The sequence below is a fragment of the Triturus cristatus genome, chromosome 3_1, assembly GCF_964204655.1.
Source record: "Triturus cristatus chromosome 3_1, aTriCri1.1, whole genome shotgun sequence".
In the NCBI taxonomy this organism is placed as follows: Eukaryota; Metazoa; Chordata; class Amphibia; order Caudata; family Salamandridae; genus Triturus; species Triturus cristatus.
In genome coordinates, this window is record NC_140583.1 from 708,305,312 (window position 1) to 708,325,523 (window position 20,212).

Genomic DNA, 20,212 nt, shown 5'->3' on the forward strand with positions numbered 1-20,212 from the left:
TCTATTGTGGAGAGAGGCCGGATACCGAGCCTTAGGCCTCTTATTTGCTAAAGGTGACATTATCCCCTTTTCGCAGCTCAGGGCAGATTACAGCCTCCCAGAATCCAAACGCCTGCACTACTTACAGGTGCGACATTGGGCTATGTATCCTGGCAATCGAATGCAGGCGACTAGGCTTCTCACTCCCTATGAACGGTGGCTCTTCACACGGTCTTCGGACAAGAAGCTGATCTCAGATCTGTATAAGATGCTCTGGTCCAGATATACCCACACTTATCATATTGGACGTGTGCGTTGGCAGAGGGATCTTGAACGTAGTCTTAGCCCCAAGGAATGGGAGGGTGCACGCTACAAAGCACGCCACACGGCAACGCGTGTAGGCATCACCGAAACACTCACCAAGCTTGTCTATTACTGGTACTACACCCCAGAGAGACTCCACCAAGCTGCCGCGAAGCAGATCCCTGACTGTTGGAGATGGTGTGGGAAGAGGGGCACACTTGGTTCAACTTCTATGGGATTGCGAACACCTCCGGACTTACTGGACGCAAATACTTGACGATGTTGACAAACACCTTGACACCGAAATCCCTAGACTTCCTGCATATGTCCTACTGGGGGTACCAAATCCGCTTACCTACGCTTTGAAATCTAGGCGATGGAAGCAGATAGCCGTAGCACTGGGCACAGCCATTCAGAACATACTAATTCATTGGAGAACCCCTCGCATCCCTGCACATACAGGGTGGCATCAGCGATTGTGGCACGTACTGGGCATGGAAAAGATCTCTCTTACCCTGGCCGGGAAAGGCTCCTCCTTTAGCGTTCTTTGGTAGCAATTCCTCGCTCTACTTTCACAAGAATTCCGGGAACTGTCCTGCCCGAGATATTTACGCCTCTTACGCCTAATTGCACCGGATTCCTCCACTTAGGCTGGACTAGCTTTATGAATGACACTCCTCTTTGCGCTGCGCCGCACAGAAGAATGGACCGGGGAAGGGCGGGTGGTTTTCTCTGTGTTTTCTTCCCTTTTCTTTTTCTCTCTTCTCTCGGGGAGGAGGGTGGGATTGTACCAGTTATCTGTTGACTTTTGTAATATCAATGCACTTATCAGTATCTATGGGGGCTCTGCGTGGCCCATTTAATGCAAGCGTGCTTCCTGCATTGTTTAATAAAAAGAATTAAACCATAAAATCAGCGAGCAGTGTGAAATGCATAGTTAAAATACATTTAAAAGCACAGAGAACAAACCACACAAGGCGAGCTCGTACGCACAGTGCACGTTTTTATGAGCATACCCCCCTGGACGACTTGAGCACGCAGGAACACAAAATGGCGTTTCTAGTCGTCCGAACAAGGAAGTGAGAACTTTGGCCGATACGGGGCTCCCATGCTCCTCCGAAAGTGAGAGAAAATTCAAATTCAGGGCGCATTCAAATTCAAATTCAGAGCGGGCGCTGAAAGGAGCAAGTGACACCCTTGATTAAGTTCCCCGTAAACAAAAGATTAGGAGGTAAGGGACATAGCAAACAACTAAGCGAGCGGTGTGAATTGCAGAGTTAAAATACATTTAAAATCACAGGGAACGAACCACACAAAGCTTTGCTTGGGTGTATCATTGGTTACTAACCAACAGAATTTCTGGTAGATTAGTGACTGCATGCCTCAGTTTTGTTGTCCTGTTGAGTTTCGGATCAATTATAGACAGGCGCGGTGCGTCCATTGGGGCGTGGGGGCGTAGCCCCCCCGCCCGCGCCCGCCCCCGCAGCTCTCTCCTCTGTGAATGTCCGCAGCTCCCGAGTCCCTCCTCTGTGAATGACAGTCAGCATGACGTCGGACCGTGGGCGGTCCGGCGTCATGTTGACTGACATCATTGTCAGACGCCGTTGGGAAAGGCAGCACAAGTGCGCATGAGTGGGCATGGAGCTTATTATTTTACTCCGTGCCCAGTCATGCGTACTTGTGTTTTTGCTGCCTTGCGCATGCCCATTAGGAGCCCCTCGGTCTCCTAATGGGCGGGCGGCGGGCGAGGAGTAGGCTGTGCCGTCAGCCAATCCTGGCGCTGCTGCAGCGCCAGGATTGGCTGAGGGCCGGGTTGCCAGTCACGTGGACGTGGTGTTCCGGACCGTTTGAAGGGGCAGAGGGGCGCCAACGCGGGCCAGGAGAAGAGGCAGTCACCGGTCAGGTAAGTGTTTTTTAATTTTAGGGTGGTTTGGCTGGGTTGGGGTTGGTCAGGTTAAGGAACCACAGGTCGAAGGCGGTCTGATGACATAAGGGGGGGAAGGTTATTCAAAGTAAAAGATTTGCACTGAACATATTGATGTTCCCACGGGAGGAACTACACTGAGCATATCTGTAGAGGAGGGTGACATTTGCAATAGACGGTGTCATGATTTACAAATAGAAATTTAAACATCATGACGGGAACCCACCTCTAAATTTATGCATCGGACATTGATACCGGATATGCTGCTCTGACTGATATTTTATCCGGCATGGGCTATACTGCAATTCGTTTATGATTCAAACGTAGAGAAAATGAATTTCTGACTTTGCATAAAATGCAAAAAAGAAAAGAATTAGTTCTATCTGTTAGTTACATGTCCTGCTCTTGCTTCAAATTTGGAATCTGGCGATTAGTAAACAAGCGTAACTTTTAGGCTATAAATGAACCAAACTCATATTTGTTGACAATGGAAGTGAACCAGAACATGGAGGAATGTGGGACGGAATCTAACTTAATATACTTGTCAATTTCATTTTGGAGGCACTTTATATATGAGATAAAGTACCCTCTGCTGTACGTTACAAGGATATTGAAAGGCAGTGAGGAGATTTGGGTAGAATCATATTTACTACAGAAAGGAGAAAATGGGTGGGATTATCTTTCCCACCAAAACTACAATCAAAGCACTCGAATCCCGCAGTGAGCCTGAATCTTTGGGTTAGGTAATCCCTGGTTGGCAGGATACCTAACCTGTACTTTATGTATAATGTTCGCTTTAATTCAGGGTATAGCGCATCCAAATACATAATGCAGGTGAAGCCATGGGTGTTTCTAAAGTAATTGCATACTGACAGGTTTGGCTGGATAATCCCATTACTGCTCTACGTTAGTTTGTTCGGCGATGGCAAGGTGAAAAAAATATGCAGATGTAGGTTTAGGAACAAAACATAAGCATCTATTCAATATCACACGTGTTTCTCATTCTAAAGTTTATTTGCCATTTCGTGAAACTAAGGTGTAAAAGCATCATCAGGGAGGTCGGTTGTTGGCATATTATAGAAAGACTGCAAGTTCGGGGAGACTTGAAACGTCAGCCAGATAAATATTTCTTAATGTTACTCCGGAGCCTGCACCACCCCTTTAAGTGCATTTAAGGACCTTTGTTCTAGTGACGGTCAATCACTAAAACGTGTTTGCCTATTTCATGTCATATCTCTTTCTTCACGTCCTCTCAGGTACTACTCATAGCAAGTAGTGTAAGTTTCTATACTACCTTGTCTCTTACAGGGTGCAGCAACAGTGTTTTTTAGGAGTCTTCTTTTTAAATCATATTGAAACTCTCTAATTTGAATTTAAAAAAAAGCATGAAAAATGCTTAAGTTGTTAAAAGCTCCTTACTACTGCTTTGCGACCTAGCTGCTGATAGAATTAGGAAATCCAGATGGACCTTCCTGCTTTCTCAAATTTGCTTGAAAATGCACCATTTGTCCACTCTTTTTTCAAACTTTTCCCCCGAATCCCCCATAGGTTGGTCCAGCTCGTTCGCTGCGCTCGCTCGCTGCGGTGAAGTATGACAATTATTTTACGCCCTACCATTTCCAAATGTCACCAGCCGCCCCTGATTATAGATACACTCAAGTTGAGACGATGTGCTACGTAAGATGTGACTGAGAGAAGTGCGGCGGAGAAGGCTCGGAGCGCGTAGCTCAGGCCCGCAGCCTAGTGTGCCAGAATCGGTGCGCAGGGTATAGGGAACAGAGAAAACTCAGTGGCATCGCAACTCTGCATCCCCATATTTACCGCATAAAACAGCAGAGACCAGGGAGGGAGGGGGGTAAGGCGAGCTGCGGTCCTACGAAGGCTGGCAAACCAGTCGGCGAGCTTTCAGCGAGTGAGGCCGAAACAACCACATGTAAGCCACTAGTAAGTTAGGATGCCAAAATGCTAATAAAGCAAATCTGACCATCCGTACCTACCCCCACGGCCCGCTCCCCCACACACCTAAAAACTTACAAAATGACCACAAACCAAATTGGCTGCTAGTCAGGTGGCCCCAAGAGGGAGAGAGCAGGTGGTCCAGAACAGAGACTGAGACAGAGCAAGGGTGAAGAGAGCCAGAAGAAAGTGAAGCAATTAGTCGCGCCCCACTAGGTTGAGCCCCCTGACAAGGGAAGAGTTTCCGTCCCTCACGTTCCCTGTTCCCCCTTTGTTGTAGAGGAACAAAAACCTGCAGAGTATCTTGCAAGCATAGGAGAATAGCAATACGATGGTACAAGTGCACAGAAATGAACAAAGCGAAATTCCCCCTGCTATAAAATCTAGGACATTGTAAAAGAGTCATGAGGGACCAGATAACAAGAAAATTAGAAAAACGGATCAACATACTAGGTGGAACCAGGTGAACTCAGGGGGAAACATGCATTCTGGAAAAACGCAAGGCCCCATAGCAAAACAAAATTGCCAGAAATGGGGGAAAGTGATGGCGACTAAACTTGACAAACCATCTGGCTTCTAAACAAAACACCCAGTGGAGAAGTCTAGCAAAATCACCAGAACCCCCGATACCTAATATGGAGTCTAGTCCAACTCAACCAACAATAACGGCAACATTCAAATACTTGAAAGACGCAGGGGCAAATCTATTCCAGCAATGGAAACATCACTGAACTCACCCAGCCGCTTAGCCCCATTGTATAAATAAAACAGCTAGAAAATCCGACGGAGACTCTATCCAGTTCCACTTTGCAGGCAAAGCAGGCTGTGGGAGTGGCCGCTAGAAGAGTCCCATCAAATCAAAGAGCAAGGAGCAGGGGACCTAAAGGAGGGCCAGAGTATCCTCAAGGAGTCAGTAATAATATTTCCAACAACCACCATTCATAAACTCCCCACCCCCAGAGAAATAGTGCTAACCTGCTTTGAAAGAGCTCCCTCATGGACAGAAGCAAACTAATCCAAACAAACCACCAACGTTAATAAAAATATTGAGCTACAGGCAAAAGCGAAGCCCAATAAGGGTGTCCACACAGACTCATTGTGCTCTTCTCTAGGTTTGGAGGAACTATCCCATTTAATCCGTCTGGAAGAGGAAGAAACCTGGCACCAGCCACAAGGACGGATGGATAAGATGTTGTTGGACAAAGAACCAACTCAGGTAAAAAAATCGAAACTGGAATGGGGTCAATATAGCCCGTTTAAGATGGAAATTAGTCCTTCCAGCCTACAACTGCCTAGGGAGGAAACACTGGCGCTATGTCGGACCTGGCTAAAGACATCATGTACCTTAATACCCTAGAATGGGATCTGCCATCCAATACTAGTATTTGCCCAACGGAAACTGTTGGACACTGGCCTTGCTTCTTAGAATACTGCAAAGTACAACTGAGGCTTTACATTACCATCCTAACAAAATGGACATTCAGATTAGTCTCTTGAATACTCTGACTATGTACACTGTGGAGATTGACGAGAAAATCGCCAACCTGAACCGCTTGATCAGAAGAGCGCAAGCCGATACACAAGGGGTATGGCAAGGCTGCAATTGCTCACCTGTCTAAGATAATTGGCCAGCCTTCCAGAGATAATGACCCAGCTGCTGAAAGCGCTAAAAGCCAACTTAGCGCAAAGAGATCCCAGCGATTTTTCTTTTTTTTTTTTTTTTTTTTTTTAGCCCCCATTGCCTGCAAAACAATCCCCACTACCCTTTATGGAAGGGGCAATGATTGACCAACAACCGCAGGAACAGCCATTACAGTCACAACTATAACTGACGAGACACAAGATGCTGGGGCAAGCCAAAACGGCTACAGAGCGAAGACCCTCTGACAGAACAAGACCATGGGGCTGAAAGGCAGTGTCACGTGACGTCATCATAGAAAATGCATCTGGCTCTACAGGGAGGAAGGGCGAAACAAAAAACTTGAAATAGCAAATCAGCTTCCTATCTTTAGATATTGCACTTTGGAACCACTCATAAAGTCAAGCTCAGAAGAATTGGTTCACCTTATCTCAGCGCTTGAAAAAGTTCAAAGCATTAGAGAAGAGAGAGATCTAAAAAACAACTCGCAGAAGGAAAGCAGGGCCATGAGCCGAACCATAACAACTCTCCAGAAACCGAAGCAATAACAATATTGGCACTGAACAAACAATCAATAGAAATAGAACTTACCCAACACTAATACTCCCAGAGCAGATGCTAAAGGAGCAAAACAAGGCCCCTTCGATGTCAGAAGACAGTCGGCTTTTCCATCAAATCTGAAGCATTCAGCTTGAGAGTTAAGTAGGGACAATAAGTAGGCCTGGGTGGTAAATTTCGTTCCGCTCGCGGAATTTGCGATATTTTGACATTTTCGCGTTCCGCGAAGAGCGCGAAAATGTCAAAACTTTCGCAACCTGCCGCGAAACTGAAGTATTTTTCTTGTTCGCGCTTTAAAAATGCATTCCCGCGCAGCGGTCGCGACTTACCGGGTCCCTACATTCGCCGACGAGTTTTCCTATCCGTTCGCGCGCGCCACAAGATGTTGGATTGTTGGTAGCCGGTCGCGCTATCCCGCGAGAGTTTGCGATCGCGAACACGTCATTGCGATCGCGAACAGGAAATAAAAATCGTAAGCAAGGTGGCCGCGCCCATTAGCAACCGCATGGGCAAGTTGGGAATATATTTCCCCGCGAGCAAACAAAAACACATCGCGAACTGGCGGGAAAAGCAATCTCCGCATCTTCGCGAAAGTTTCGCATGCTCGCGGAGATTTTGCGCAATTTCGCGATAATTTGCGAAAGTCAAGTTCGCAAATTCCGCCCACCCTTTAGAGGTGGGTGGAACTTGCGGAGTTGTAATCCGCGTAATTCCGCTGAGTCACATAAAAACTCAGTGAGATTCAGAGGAGTTCTGCCCACCCCTACCATGAATAACACTGAAGAACATTTTCAGCAAATTAGTATTGATGGCTTCAGTGGCAGCCTGTTTAACTCGAGCCCCGGCCTGCGCTTTGCACAGTTGCCGAGGTATAAATCATTCGTGTCATGTTGGCCTGCCATTGTGACTTTCTGGACATAACATTTATAATTGACTATTCTTTCTTCTGAGCAAACTAGTAAAATATACAACTGCATTTTCTGTCCCAGCACACAGGTTGCAGTGCACGCAGCACTTGGAGGAATTCTATTCAGGAGCGGCTTGTAATGTCTGGGAATCAAAGCCATGCCAGCGGTATGAAGAGGCAGCTGCTGCAATCTGAGCATGTTCAAGTTTTTTGGAGTGAGGGTCTCATTAGGGCGAAAAAAGGGGGCCTTTTAAACCAACAAGAGCTTTGAGCAGCATCTTTATTTCCCTTCTTTGTGACTGGGCACGGTTCATGCAGGTGACATGGCTAGAATAACGAGTGCAGCCACTAACATCGGGTACTTTATATTTATGCCACTTACTAATTCCGTCTTTCTCCAGCTCGCTAGGGGGCTCACATATCTGCGGCTGATTAATTCTGCCTGGCGGAGAGGCAACATTTGTTAGTAATTCCGTGTAACAAGAGTAACGTGGAATTACTAGATTGCTCCAATTCTGCTGGTGGGATTAAAAATTCTACCCACTCCTAGTTTTAAGGATGACCACGATAGTGTGCTGGTTAGATCCGAGGACCAGGTTGGTACAGGTCAAAGAGTTACCTTCTGACTTAGAAGATTTTTGGGGACGGTTGAGTCTTCAGCAGGGCAAGGCAACAGGCTGGATCCGAAGACAGGGTCACCAACGGCAGGGTGTCGAAAGATGAGGTCTTGTGAAGCCATTGAGAAGACGGGAAAAATCTAGCGTTTGCACCCAGGAAGCCATTGATGTTGATTGGATGCTGCTCAGCATCTGGTACGGTGAAGATTTCTACCTTCAGACTTAGTCTCATCTATGGAAGTTGGATTTTTTCACTGGGGACAGTCTGCAAGCTGTAGCCTGAAAGGGTTGGACGTTATAGACCAGTCAGCGTTGGTCCCGGTGAATTGGATTTGCTGCTGTGGAGGCGAAAATAGCAGGCCCTGCGGCAAAATCAGGCCCACTGGTGATTTACCTTCAGCGGATCAGCTTTGCAGGTTAATCCTGATCTTCTGTCAGTTCTCCAGGCAAAAATCCTTGAAAAAGTTTCTAAGTCCCAGATTTTAGGGTTAGGCAGAAGGATTATACACTGATACCAGCCAAGGGTTATGGGACCTCAGAAACAGCACTTGGAGGGTCAGGTATAACTCCACAGAAGGCACCAGCACAGTCCAGGTAAGGGCTAGTTGTAACTGGTCTGCTGGACTTTCTCAGGAAAGTCGACTTCTAGCTCCTTTTGTGCCCCTTAATAGGAGGTTTGCCAACTGACCAATGGAGCTCAATTCTTAGTCCTTGGTACACATGGGAGCAGGTCCAGCCAACAGGGTTCTCCTCATAGGTGATGTAATTCTTCTGTATTCAACAGGTTCAGAGGTGCCTAATCAAGATTGGGTGACACTATTCAGGGTTACTTTCTGGCGCTCACTATTCATGAGGTTATACAACAGACATCAATGTATAATGCTGTGCTCCAAGGGAAGGAGGAATCACCCTAACTCCTTAGAACCAGATCTGAAAGATCATTACCATACAATAACCAAGACCCTGAGCACACGCTAGATCCTATCACATTTTAGTACATGATATAATGCACAAAGATTCTATTTCTTGTTCTTTATTTTCATTCTTTTGCCCAGCCAACACGTGTTTCGTCGTACAGGGAGTTCCCCACGACTTCTTCAGGGCTATAAAATATAATAAACAACTGGTTGTAGTGTGCCATCAAACACACCACACCACCGTGCACCTGTCACTGTTGTGATGAACAATATGGTTTCCCAATTCGTGAATCAGTTATGCTGAGTGGAAACCCAAAATTAATTATCTGGAACAGCCTATCAATCCACGTATAGTGTTTCTACAGCAACTTAACAGGTATAAATAATGCACTTATTCATTGCATTATCACTGCTACACCCATTACGAGATTCTGGGACATGGTGCAATTCTGCTGATACTTCGAAGTGTATTTCCACTCCCATCAAAGTGGGCTTAGCCACCAACATTAACTATGGTTTATACTGTGCATGCAATCAAGCCCTAAAATAAAAGGGCATGTACCTGTCCTCCTCTTTTTTTAAAGTCAGAAATCACCTAAATGACATTCAAGCACAGGTAAGCAGATGTATCTAATCAGGAGGGATTGACAAATATACCGTTCTAATATGCCCATTCTTTCTCCCTCATACCATATATCCCGGTTTTACTACGTCCCAGTAGTTCACTATCAATATCTCAGCATATGTGTAGATCTGTGTGTCAATAATATATCATATCAGTGTCTTATCCTTAGTCTATACCGTATCAATATTCACTATTTAAAAGTCAAAATATTTCATTCAAAATGCTTTCACCCGTATCATTTAAGGCTGTATATACTAGATTCTCCTTGATTAAGCCTTCTTGTGTTGTGTACAAATATCCCTTACGGTTCGATCGAACGTGTTTCCTTCCTACAAATGAAGGCAAGCATCCATTATTTTACCTCTGCATATATTCCATTCAAAGCCGCCATAACTAAGCAAATGGTAAACCCACCTTTCAGCGAATACGCTTTACGAACATCCTTCTGGCGTTTGTGCATCGTGCCGTCTGCAATCAGGGTTAGCAGAAGGAGAACCTTTGCCCTTAAGAATATTATCGCTTGATTCATCAGCCGTAAGAGCTAGACTGGTCATGCGCAACTTAACTGTAAATGGTCCCCATATTGGAAGAATGCCATTGCATTATCACCGCCACTATGTATGAACCTGTAGTTGTAGATATGTTAAATGATGTAGCCTGAGGGTTTAATTTATTGAAAAAAGAGACATTGTGAGTGTGACTATTTTTGAAAGATTGTGTTCTTTCTCTGAGAGAGAGCTTTTGCTTTCAATAGTTCTAATTTTTTTTAAATAAACTGCTTTCGTTCAATCTCTGCATTTCTTCAACTTTTTCTGAAATTATTTTTATTTATCGTTTCATGTTTAGGTCTCGGCTGGTGTGGGCTGCGCACATGCGCAGTCTCGCTGGCGAGATTTAATGATTTAGAGGGAATTCTGTAAAGGGCTTCAAGCCCCACCCCTCTTTCCCATTGGCCGGCGTCACCGTTTATGCTAAACGGTGGCCAGCCATTGGGGAAGAGCACTTTGTGACGTAGACCTTTCCATTTTTCGTCCGGCCCACTTGGACGGGCTCGTTCGCTTTCCGGCTGAAGTAAAAGGTTTCTTATCTTTATGGAGCCATGTGTTTCAAACACGGCCTCATAAAGACAAGAGATGCCAATGCTTGCAGCGCGGTCCTCCTTTCACTTTCGGGACCGCGCTTGTGTGCTTTAGTGTCTTCCAGGGACACTCGGAGGTCTACTGCTGCGGCAGAGGCACATACAATATATTTAGCAATGTTGGTTTGTCTTTATGCTGGTGGGGCCAGAAGCTCCCGGAACAATAACGTTTTTCAAAAATAATGTCAAAACAAAATAAGCCTTGACGGTCGGCCGGCACCAAACCCATTGGCCTTGCCAGTGTTTGGTTTTATTTCCCAAAAATGAGAAGCGGAGTATTCTTTCTCGGTGATCGTGCATATGGGACCCGCTGAGCTATCTAATCCGCTAATGCTGTCAGGCTACGGGTGTGCACTCATGAGGTACGGTAAAGTGCAGATCGGACAAACGTCACTTTATTCTTCATGTCGCGTGGGACAGACATTCAAATGTCATGGCATGGAAGTTGAAAATGCTCTCACTTCTCATTTAAGCATTGGAGAGGGCGGATGCACCTGAACTCGTCGTGTTTCACAATCAGTCACAGGGGTTTGCCACAACTGGCTGGGGCTGCCCAGAGCTCTGCACTTCAGTTCAGTAAACATTATTCAGTCATAATATGAACCATACGTGTAAAGCTCTGCGCTTCAAAACGTGGAATTTGACTAAAAATGAAAGTAGATTTTGTTGGTATGGGGGAGGTGCGCCAGGTTAAGCGCCGTGACGCCTCCTAGGGAAAGTGAATTGTAGCACCTCTGCGAGGTAGAGTAGGGTGGGAGGCCCATCAGAGAGATGCGTGTCTGGTGCAGATTGGGGGATGGGAGGTGAGCGGCACCCACAAGTGTGAGGCACTACTGTGATCATAAGTGTGATTTCTCAAGAGTGAGGCTGAGGTCAAGGGTATGTGCCTACTAGAGATCTCATGTGAGTAGGGTGCTGTGGTCTCAGGGAGGGCGAAGGCAGACCGAGTGTGACTCGAATATGTAGGTGGGGGGAGTGAGGGCTCATAGACTCCCAGAGATGGCAAGGCAGTGCAGGTATGTATCTGCGAGACCCCCACGTGTAGGACTTGGAGACCTCCCGGTGAGAGTGAGGGAGTAAAGGCAGGTGAGTGAGATCCACTGATATGTGCACAGGACCCCCCCCCCAAATTCCCTCCCCAGGTGTAGGGCTCGGGGGCCTTCTAACTAACGTGGGTATAGACAAGTGAGTGAGATCAACTGGAGGTGGGCTAGGCGTAGTGCTCGGAGCCCTCCCAGAGAGTGAGTATAGGCAGGTGAGTGAGATCAGCTGAGAGGTTAGGCACGCCTCTGTGTGCATAACAGGCCTGCCGTGGAATGAGGAAATAAGGTGTGGATATCACAAAGTAAACCTTGACCCCTTTTAACGAGTTTATTCCTGATGAGTGAAAATTTAACTCTAAGCCAGTGAATTAATAACACTCTGCATTTTCACTCACTTGGCGCAAACATTTCAGAGTTGATCTCACATTAACTAAGTAATCCTTGACAAAGTGCTTAAGAGTGGGTTTACGTCTTAGCCCTTGAATACTCATTACCAAGGATGACCGTCCGAGTTGCCTGTTGTGACTCAAACATCAAGCGTGGGGCCACTTCCCCATAACAATGTGAAGTGTGTCGATGCTGCTCCAAGGGCGCGTGGAAACCCACCAAGTTATCACAATCCGACTCCTAGCTACTGAATCCTAGAAAAATCAGAGGAAACCAGTTCAATTTCGGGTTCAAGGTCAGGTCACGATGCTGCCACTTTAAGTGTTTTTTCCTTTCTCCAGTTTTGATGATAACTTGTCGGAAATATTTCCTACCTCTTCCTGGTTCAGCTTGTGGTGGGTGCTACTGTTTAAGGGCCGCAGGGGGCTTGATCCAGCAGTGCTGCTGCACACGCGCAAGCACACCCACTGTGTGTGGGGTGAGGTGAGGCCGCCCAGCTCAGGGCAGGAGCAGAGTCCGGTGCACCTTACTCCGCCTTTCACCCACCTCAAGTGGAGAGGCTGTTCATAATATATAGAGCAAGGACCGTGTGTCTGAGATGATAAAAGAGCTGAGACAGAGTCCTTGCCTGTCAGGCACGCTTTACTCTGCAGTTCGATAAAAAGAACGCCACGGAGTGGATGAAAGAAGCATTGGAAAAGCTAACCGTTCTGCAATTTGAGTCCTTACTAAAACTTTTAAACACGTCTGCTAGAGTGGAAAAATGTTTGCTGTCTGTATACAAACCATTTCTGAGCTAAATAAGTTAATTTGTTACGGTTCAAAGTAGTTTTGGGGTGCTAAATAGTCCCTCTTGGATTGCAGTAGCAAGCACTGGCTAGAAGGCAGAATGTTACACCAAGCAGCCAATAGCAGCAGGTGAGCGTCAAATACTTCTTGGCTCAGCCAAAGCAAAGTGTGTCAAAAATTGATAGCAATCGGTCTTGGTGATGGCTCCTCTCTTAAGGCAGACCCAATAAAATATGGACGATTTCTTTTCAGGCTACTGCCTTTGAAAAGTATCCAGAGCCCGGGCAGTTCCTGAAAGGCTGATAGGGCTGGGAAAGCGCCATTTCATACAGCGCGGTGACAGTGGGTCGTTTTATGTTTGGTGTTTCTTGTAAAGGACACCCTGGGGGCAGAGGATGGAATAATGATGCACTAAGGATACTCTGTTTTGTAAACCACCACTGTGTGTGTGTGAGACACTGTGTGTGTGAGACACTGTGTGTGACACTGTGTGTGTGTGAGACACTGTGTGTGAGACATTGTGTGTGTGATATTGTGTGTGTGAGACACTGTGTGTGTGAGACACTGTGTGTGTGAGACACTGTGTGTGTGAGACTGTGATACTGTGTGTGTGAGAAGGATACTGTGTGTGTGTGAGACTGTGTGTGTGAGACTGTGTGAGACTGTGTGTGACTGTGTGTGAGACACTGTGTGTGAATGTGTGAGACTGTGATACTGTGTGTCAGACTGTGTGTGTGAGACACTGTGTGTGTGATACTGTGTGTGTGTGTGAGTGAGAGACACTGTGTGTGATACACTGTGTGTGATACTGTGTGTGTGTGATACTGCGTGTGTGTGTGAGACACTGTGTGAGACACTGTGTGTCTGATACTGTGTGTGTGAGACTGTGGTACTGTGTGTGTGGGTGAGACTATGTGTGTGAGACACTGTGTGTGTGAGACTGTGTGTGAGACTGTGTGTGAGAGACTGTTATTCCAACTAGGAGAAGTTTCTTCTCCCCTCTTACACTCTAATATTTACTAGAGTTCACTCTACATTTACATAACCTACCTGTGTATTAGGAACTGCATACCTTCTTTGTTAGAACTGTGATACTGTGTGTCAGACTGTGTGTGTGAGACACTGTGTGTGAGAGACACTGTGTGTGTGTGTGTGAGACACTGTGTGTGTGTGAGAGACACTGTGTGTGTGTGAGAGACACTGTGTGTGATACTGTGTGTGTGATACTGTGTGTGTGTGTGAGACACTGTGTGTGAGACTGTGGTACTGTGTGTGTGTGTGTGAGACACTGTGTGAGACACTGTGTGTCTGATACTGTGTGTGTGAGACTGTGGTACTGTGTGTGTGGGTGAGACTATGTGTGTGAGACACTGTGTGTGTGAGACTGTGTGTGAGAGACTGTTATTCCAACTAGGAGAAGTTTCTTCTCCCCTCTTACACTCTAATATTTACTAGAGTTCACTCTACATTTACATAACCTACCTGTGTATTAGGAACTGCATACCTTCTTTGTTAGAACTGTGATACTGTGTGTCAGACTGTGTGTGAGAGACACTGTGTGTGTGTGATACTGTGTGTGTGCGTGACACTGTGTGTGTGTGAGAGACACTGTGTGTGTGTGAGAGACACTGTGTGTGAGAGACACTGTGTGTGATACTGTGTGTGTGTGAGAGACACTGTGTGTGTGAGACACTGTGTGAGACACTGTGTGTGTGAGACTGTGGTACTGTGTGTGTGGGTGAGACTGTGTGTGTGAGACACTGTGTGAGAGACTGTGTGAGAGACTGTGTGTGAGAGACTGTGTGTGTGAGAGACTGTGTGTGTGAGAGACTGTGTGTGTGTGTGTCAGACACTGTGTGTGTGTCAGACACTGTGTGTGTGATACTGTGTGTGCATGTGAGACTGTGCATGTGTGACACTGTGTGTGTGACACTGTGTGTGTGACACTGTGTGTGTGACACTGTGTGTGTGAGACACTGTGTGTGTGATACTGTGTGTGAGACTGTGATACTGTGTGAGAGAAGTTGGCCTGGCATATGCTGTCCACTAGTTATAGGGAACACCTTGCACCAGTCCAATTCGACTCTTATGGTGATAGGTTAAAGACAACCTTTAAAGACAGCTATCCTACTGGTAGCTGTGGAGAGCAGCTGGTAGGGCTGGGAAAGCGCCATTTCATACATCGCGGTGACAGTGGGGCGTTTTATGTTTGGTGTTTCTTGTAAAGGACACCCTGGGGGCAGAGGATGGAATAATGATGCACTAAGGATACTCTGTTTTGTAAACCACCACTGTGTGTGTGTGAGACACTGTGTGTGTGTGAGACACTGTGTGTGTGTGAGACACTGTGTGTGTGAGACACTGCGTGTGTGAGACACTGTGTGTGTGAGACATTGTGTGTGTGTGATATTGTGTGTGTGAGAGACACTGTGTGTGTGTGCGTGACACTGTGTGTGTGTGAGAGACACTGTGTGTGATACACTGTGTGTGATACTGTGTGTGTGATACTGTGTGTGTGATACTGTGTGTGTGTGTGAGACACTGTATGTGTGAGACACTGTGTGAGACACTGTATGTGTCTGATACTGTGTGTGTGAGACTGTGGTACTGTGTGTGTGGGTGAGACTATGTGTGTGAGACTCTGTGTGTGTGAGACTGTGTGTGAGAGACTGTGTGTGTTTGAGACTGTGTGTGTGTCAGACACTGTGTGTGTGTGAGACACTGTGTGTGTGTGTGAGACACTGTGTGTGTGAGACACTGTGTGTGTGTGAGACTGTGCATGTGAGACAATGTGTGTGTGACACTGTGTGTGTGACACTGTGTGTGTGAGACACTGTGTGTGTGTGATACTGTGTGTGAGACTGTGATACTGTGTGTGTGACTGTGATACTGTGTGTGTGACTGTGATACTGTGTGTGTGTGTGAGAGAAGTTGGCCTGGCATATGCTGTCCACTAGTTATAGGGAACACCTTGCACCAGTCCAATTCGACTCTTATGGTGATAGGTTAAAGACAACCTTTAAAGACAGCTATCCTACTGGTAGCTGTGGAGAGCAGCCTTCAGGCTAAGTCTTGAAGGAGTGTTAAGCTTATTGTTTTACCATAGATAACCTCTTGAATAACCAAATGAAAGAGTAGTCCACACAGGTATATATATAAAATATATGTATTTATTCTAAGAATAATCCCACTAGTCTCTTTATGAGGCTGGAGGTAAAGATACAATTCAAACAAGCATTGATAGTTACAATAAATAGCACTGGAATCATAGGGCCCTGGGGGGGGACCAAACCATATATAAAAAAAGTGGTATAAGAACCACAACAAGTCACTGGCCCCTTGTGAAACCACCCAAGGTAGTGAGGAAGGGGACCCACGGGAGACTCGTGCAGTGGCAGAAGCTACTGTCGGGATCTCTATTAAAGCCTATGGAGAATGTCGCGATTGAATTTTACAAGATTAAAAACACTTCTAGCAGGAGGTCAAGTTCAAGACTTTAGAGTTAAGCTTTTGAAGGGCCCACACCCACGAGAGTACCGAGGTACCACTGTTACCTGCCCCAGGGAAGCCGGGTGCATAGGTCGTTTTTGATGTCGGGTCGCAGGCTGATTTTCAATGGCAAAATGTGAAGAACTGCTGCTAGCAAGAAGCGTCGTCGATGTCGTGAAGATTGAAGATGTAGATCTTGAAGAGAAGGACCTGAAAGCAGAGGGGACAGGGTCTGGGTCACGGCACAGTGACCAGGGGGCTCAGGAGAAAGAACCCTTTAAAGTTGGGTGCTTCCAGGTGAAAGATGGGTAGCTTGGATCGTCAGCCACGGGGTCCAGGAGGCTTCAAGGAAGGCCAGCTTCTGGAGGGCGACTGTCCCACACAGGATGAGGGTCGCTGCAGTGTTAGTGTCCGGATTGGATCCACTAAGCCTTGGCAACGGCATCCCACGCAAGAATCACAAAACAGCTACTGGTGCAGACCCACAAGGTCTGAGCAAGGTCTCCAGCAAGGAGACTGAAGAGCAGGCCTGGAGCAACCAGGGGAACTCTTGGAAGTGAAGATTGACCTCCGCTAGGGCCCACCAGTTGAGAGACAAGGGATCGCGGGAGGCAGCAATTTGGCGTGCGTAAAGATGCGCCCACGGGTCGCCGGAGCGGGCTAGGGCGTCGATCTTTGGCACAGATGATGCTGAGAGGTTGGCTCAAAAATGGGCCAAAACACAACTTCCCCACTCATCGGGTTTGTGTGCTGTGCAAGAGGTGGCCAGTGTTCTGGGGTATTGGGGATCTCGGCACCCATGGGGTCCACGGTGCTGAGCTTTGCTGTGCAAACTCACTGGCCTCTGGGATGCTTGGAAACCCACCTCAAGGTAGGAAAGAGTAGTCGATGTCCGTAGGAGCAGCGAAGTTCCAACTGGGTCACGTGCAGTGTTTCAGGTGCCTGCCAAGCAGGGGGGTAACTATTTTACCCCTAGGGAGATTTCTTCATTCAGCTGTGCGGCAGCAAGTCGAAGTTCAAGTCTGTAAAGTCCAATAATCTGAGGCTCTGGGGACCCTGTATTCACCTTTATCCAAAGATTAGGGGAGTGTCCAGATCAGAGCCCACCAATGAGAGTTCAGGCGGGAAAGGGTGGCTACACCCTCTCCCCTTTGTGTGGTTTCCCGCCTGGGCAGGGGACAGGATGCCCCTGAACCGGTTTGAGGCGGTGTATGCAGAAGTAGGCACTGGAGAAGCCTACGTGCAAGTCTGAAAGACATCCTATGGTGCACCCACCCAGTTCCAATCCACATAGTCTGTCTGGGGAGGTGGGAGCACCTCCCTGCAACAAGATCCCTATTGTGCAGCTGCTGTGGCTGGAGTTCTGCCCAGCAACAGGCAGCCAGAGTCGTGTGGGTGGGGGGTAGCATCCATTTTGTACTACGTGTGCACTTTTAAATTGGTGTCTAAAATCTGCCGCTTTTACCATATCGCCCCTCTAGCAGGGGGGAATCATGCCCTCACTCCCATGGTTGGATTGGGGGTATGATTCCTACATGTTTGGCCACAAACACGACATGGTTCTGTGCAGCCACTCTCAAGTTATCACGCTATCGCGATTACTTATAATGCGGTTAAGAGTATATGGTATGGCTGCACTACAATCAACCCAGCAATAGTTTTACGAAGGCTGCAGAGGGGCCCTACTAAGGTAGGGGTTCCCCCTCACACATATCTCAGCACCCTGCCTTGTAGGATTAGCAAGGCCTGACTTAGGGGTGACCTATGAGGATATATGTGTTGTATTAAGTGGGATGCAGGGTACCTATATCCCTGTAAGGGGTGCAAGCACCACCTTACCCAGATTAAAGTAGTGGTCTGGTGGTGTCAGTTTGTATGGCTGTCCCAGGGGTGGCACAATAAGTGCTGCAGCCCCTGGTAGGCCTCTGAGGGACCCATGCCCTGGGTACCTAGGGTACCATCTACAAGGGGCTGATAGGGTGTCCTCAGTATCCAATTGTGATTTACCTAGGGTTCTCACATCAGTTTAGAGAGTAAGCAGATAGGCTGGGGTCATGGATAGCAGGGCCACAGCCTGGCTAGAGTCATAAAACAGTCAAAACATCAGCAAAAAGTTGGGGGCAACTATGCTGTTGATGCCACACTCCTACAGTGTGTGACTGTGTTGGACTGTGATACTGTGTGTGTGTGACTGTGATACGGTGTGTGAGAGAGACTGTGTGTGAGACACTGTGTGTGTGTGTGACTGTGTGTGTGTGTGTGTGTGTGTGTGTGGCACTGTGTGTGTGGCACTGTGTGTGTGAGACTGTGTGTGTGAGACTGTGTGTGTGAGACTGTGTGTGTGAGACTGTGTGTGTGAGACTGTGTGTGTGAGAGACTGTGTGTGAGAGACTGTGTGTGACTGTGTGTGACTGTGTGTAACTGTGTTTGAGACACTGAGTGAGAGACTGTGTGTGTGAGATACTGTGTTTGTGTGAGAGAGACTGTATGTGCCAGAGACTGTGTGAGTGTGTGTGAGACTGTGTGTGTGTGTGTGACTGTGTGTGTGTGTGTGTGTGACTGTGTGTGTGTGAGACTGTGTGTGTGTGAGACTGTGTGTGTGTGAGACTGTGTGTGTGTGTGACACTGTGTGTGTGTGAGACACTGTCACTCCCTAATACTCTCTACTACTCTACTCACTCTCTACTACTCACTCTATTACTCACTCTCTACTACTCATTACTCACTCTCTACTACTCACTCTAGTACTCTCTACTCATTCTACTACTCACTCTACTACTCTCTACTACTCACTCTCCACTACTCACTCTACTACTCACTCTCTGCTACTCTCTACTACTCTCTACTCACTCTGCTACTCTCTTCTCACTCTGCTACTCTCTTCTACTCAATCTCTACTACTTACTCTCTACTACTCATTCTCTACTACTCTACTACTCTCTACTACTCTACTACTCTCTACTCACTCTCTACTCTCTACGCACTCTCTACTACTCTACTACTCACTCTCTACTACTCTACTCACTCTACTACTCTCTCTACTACTCTCTCTCTACTACTCTCTCTCTACTACTCTCTCTCTACTACTCTCTCTCTACTACTTTATACCACCCTCTACAACTCACTCTCTACTACTCTCTCTCTCTCTACTACTCTCTCTCTCTACTACTCTCTCTCTCTACTACTCTCTCTCTCTCTCTACTACTCTCTCTCTCTACTACTCTCTCTACTACTCACTCTCTACTCTCTACCTCTTACCTCTCTCTACCTCTCGCGCTACCTCTCACTCTACCTATCTCTCTGCCTCTCTCTCTACTACTCTCTACCACTACCTCTCTACCTCTACACGTGCACACATATGCACATATGTATATATGCATATGGATTTATATATATGTATGTGTATATATATATATACATACATACACACACATCTGCATATCTATATAAATACAAATATAAATGCATGCATACATACATATATGCATGTTATGTACATGAAAGTTTGAAAGACACTAATAAAAGCAAAGCTAAAAAGCCACCTAATTACAAACAGAATTGCTTTAACTTATACGAGGACGAGACCTATTGCATTTTCAATGCTTGTTTAAGATAATGGTGGCTGTATAAGTGACGTCACCTACCTGTGGGTTTGCCACCAGGCTGGTTTTCTACCAGCATGATCATTGTAAAGTCCAGGACAATAGAAACTTTGGGAAAATGACAGAAAGCTGGTATTTTTCCACAGTGAACACTTAAAACAGCGAAAAGAAGAAAGCACTTCTGCTCTAGCTCTCCTGAAAATGATCTCTGACCGAGTAAAGTATGAACACATAGTACTTCACATTCCAAATTAGGAAAGAGGGGTGACATAGCAAAATCGTTAGCTGGCCCAGCTGACATCTGGCCATGTGTTTGAATCCTGTAGTTTTGATTTCATC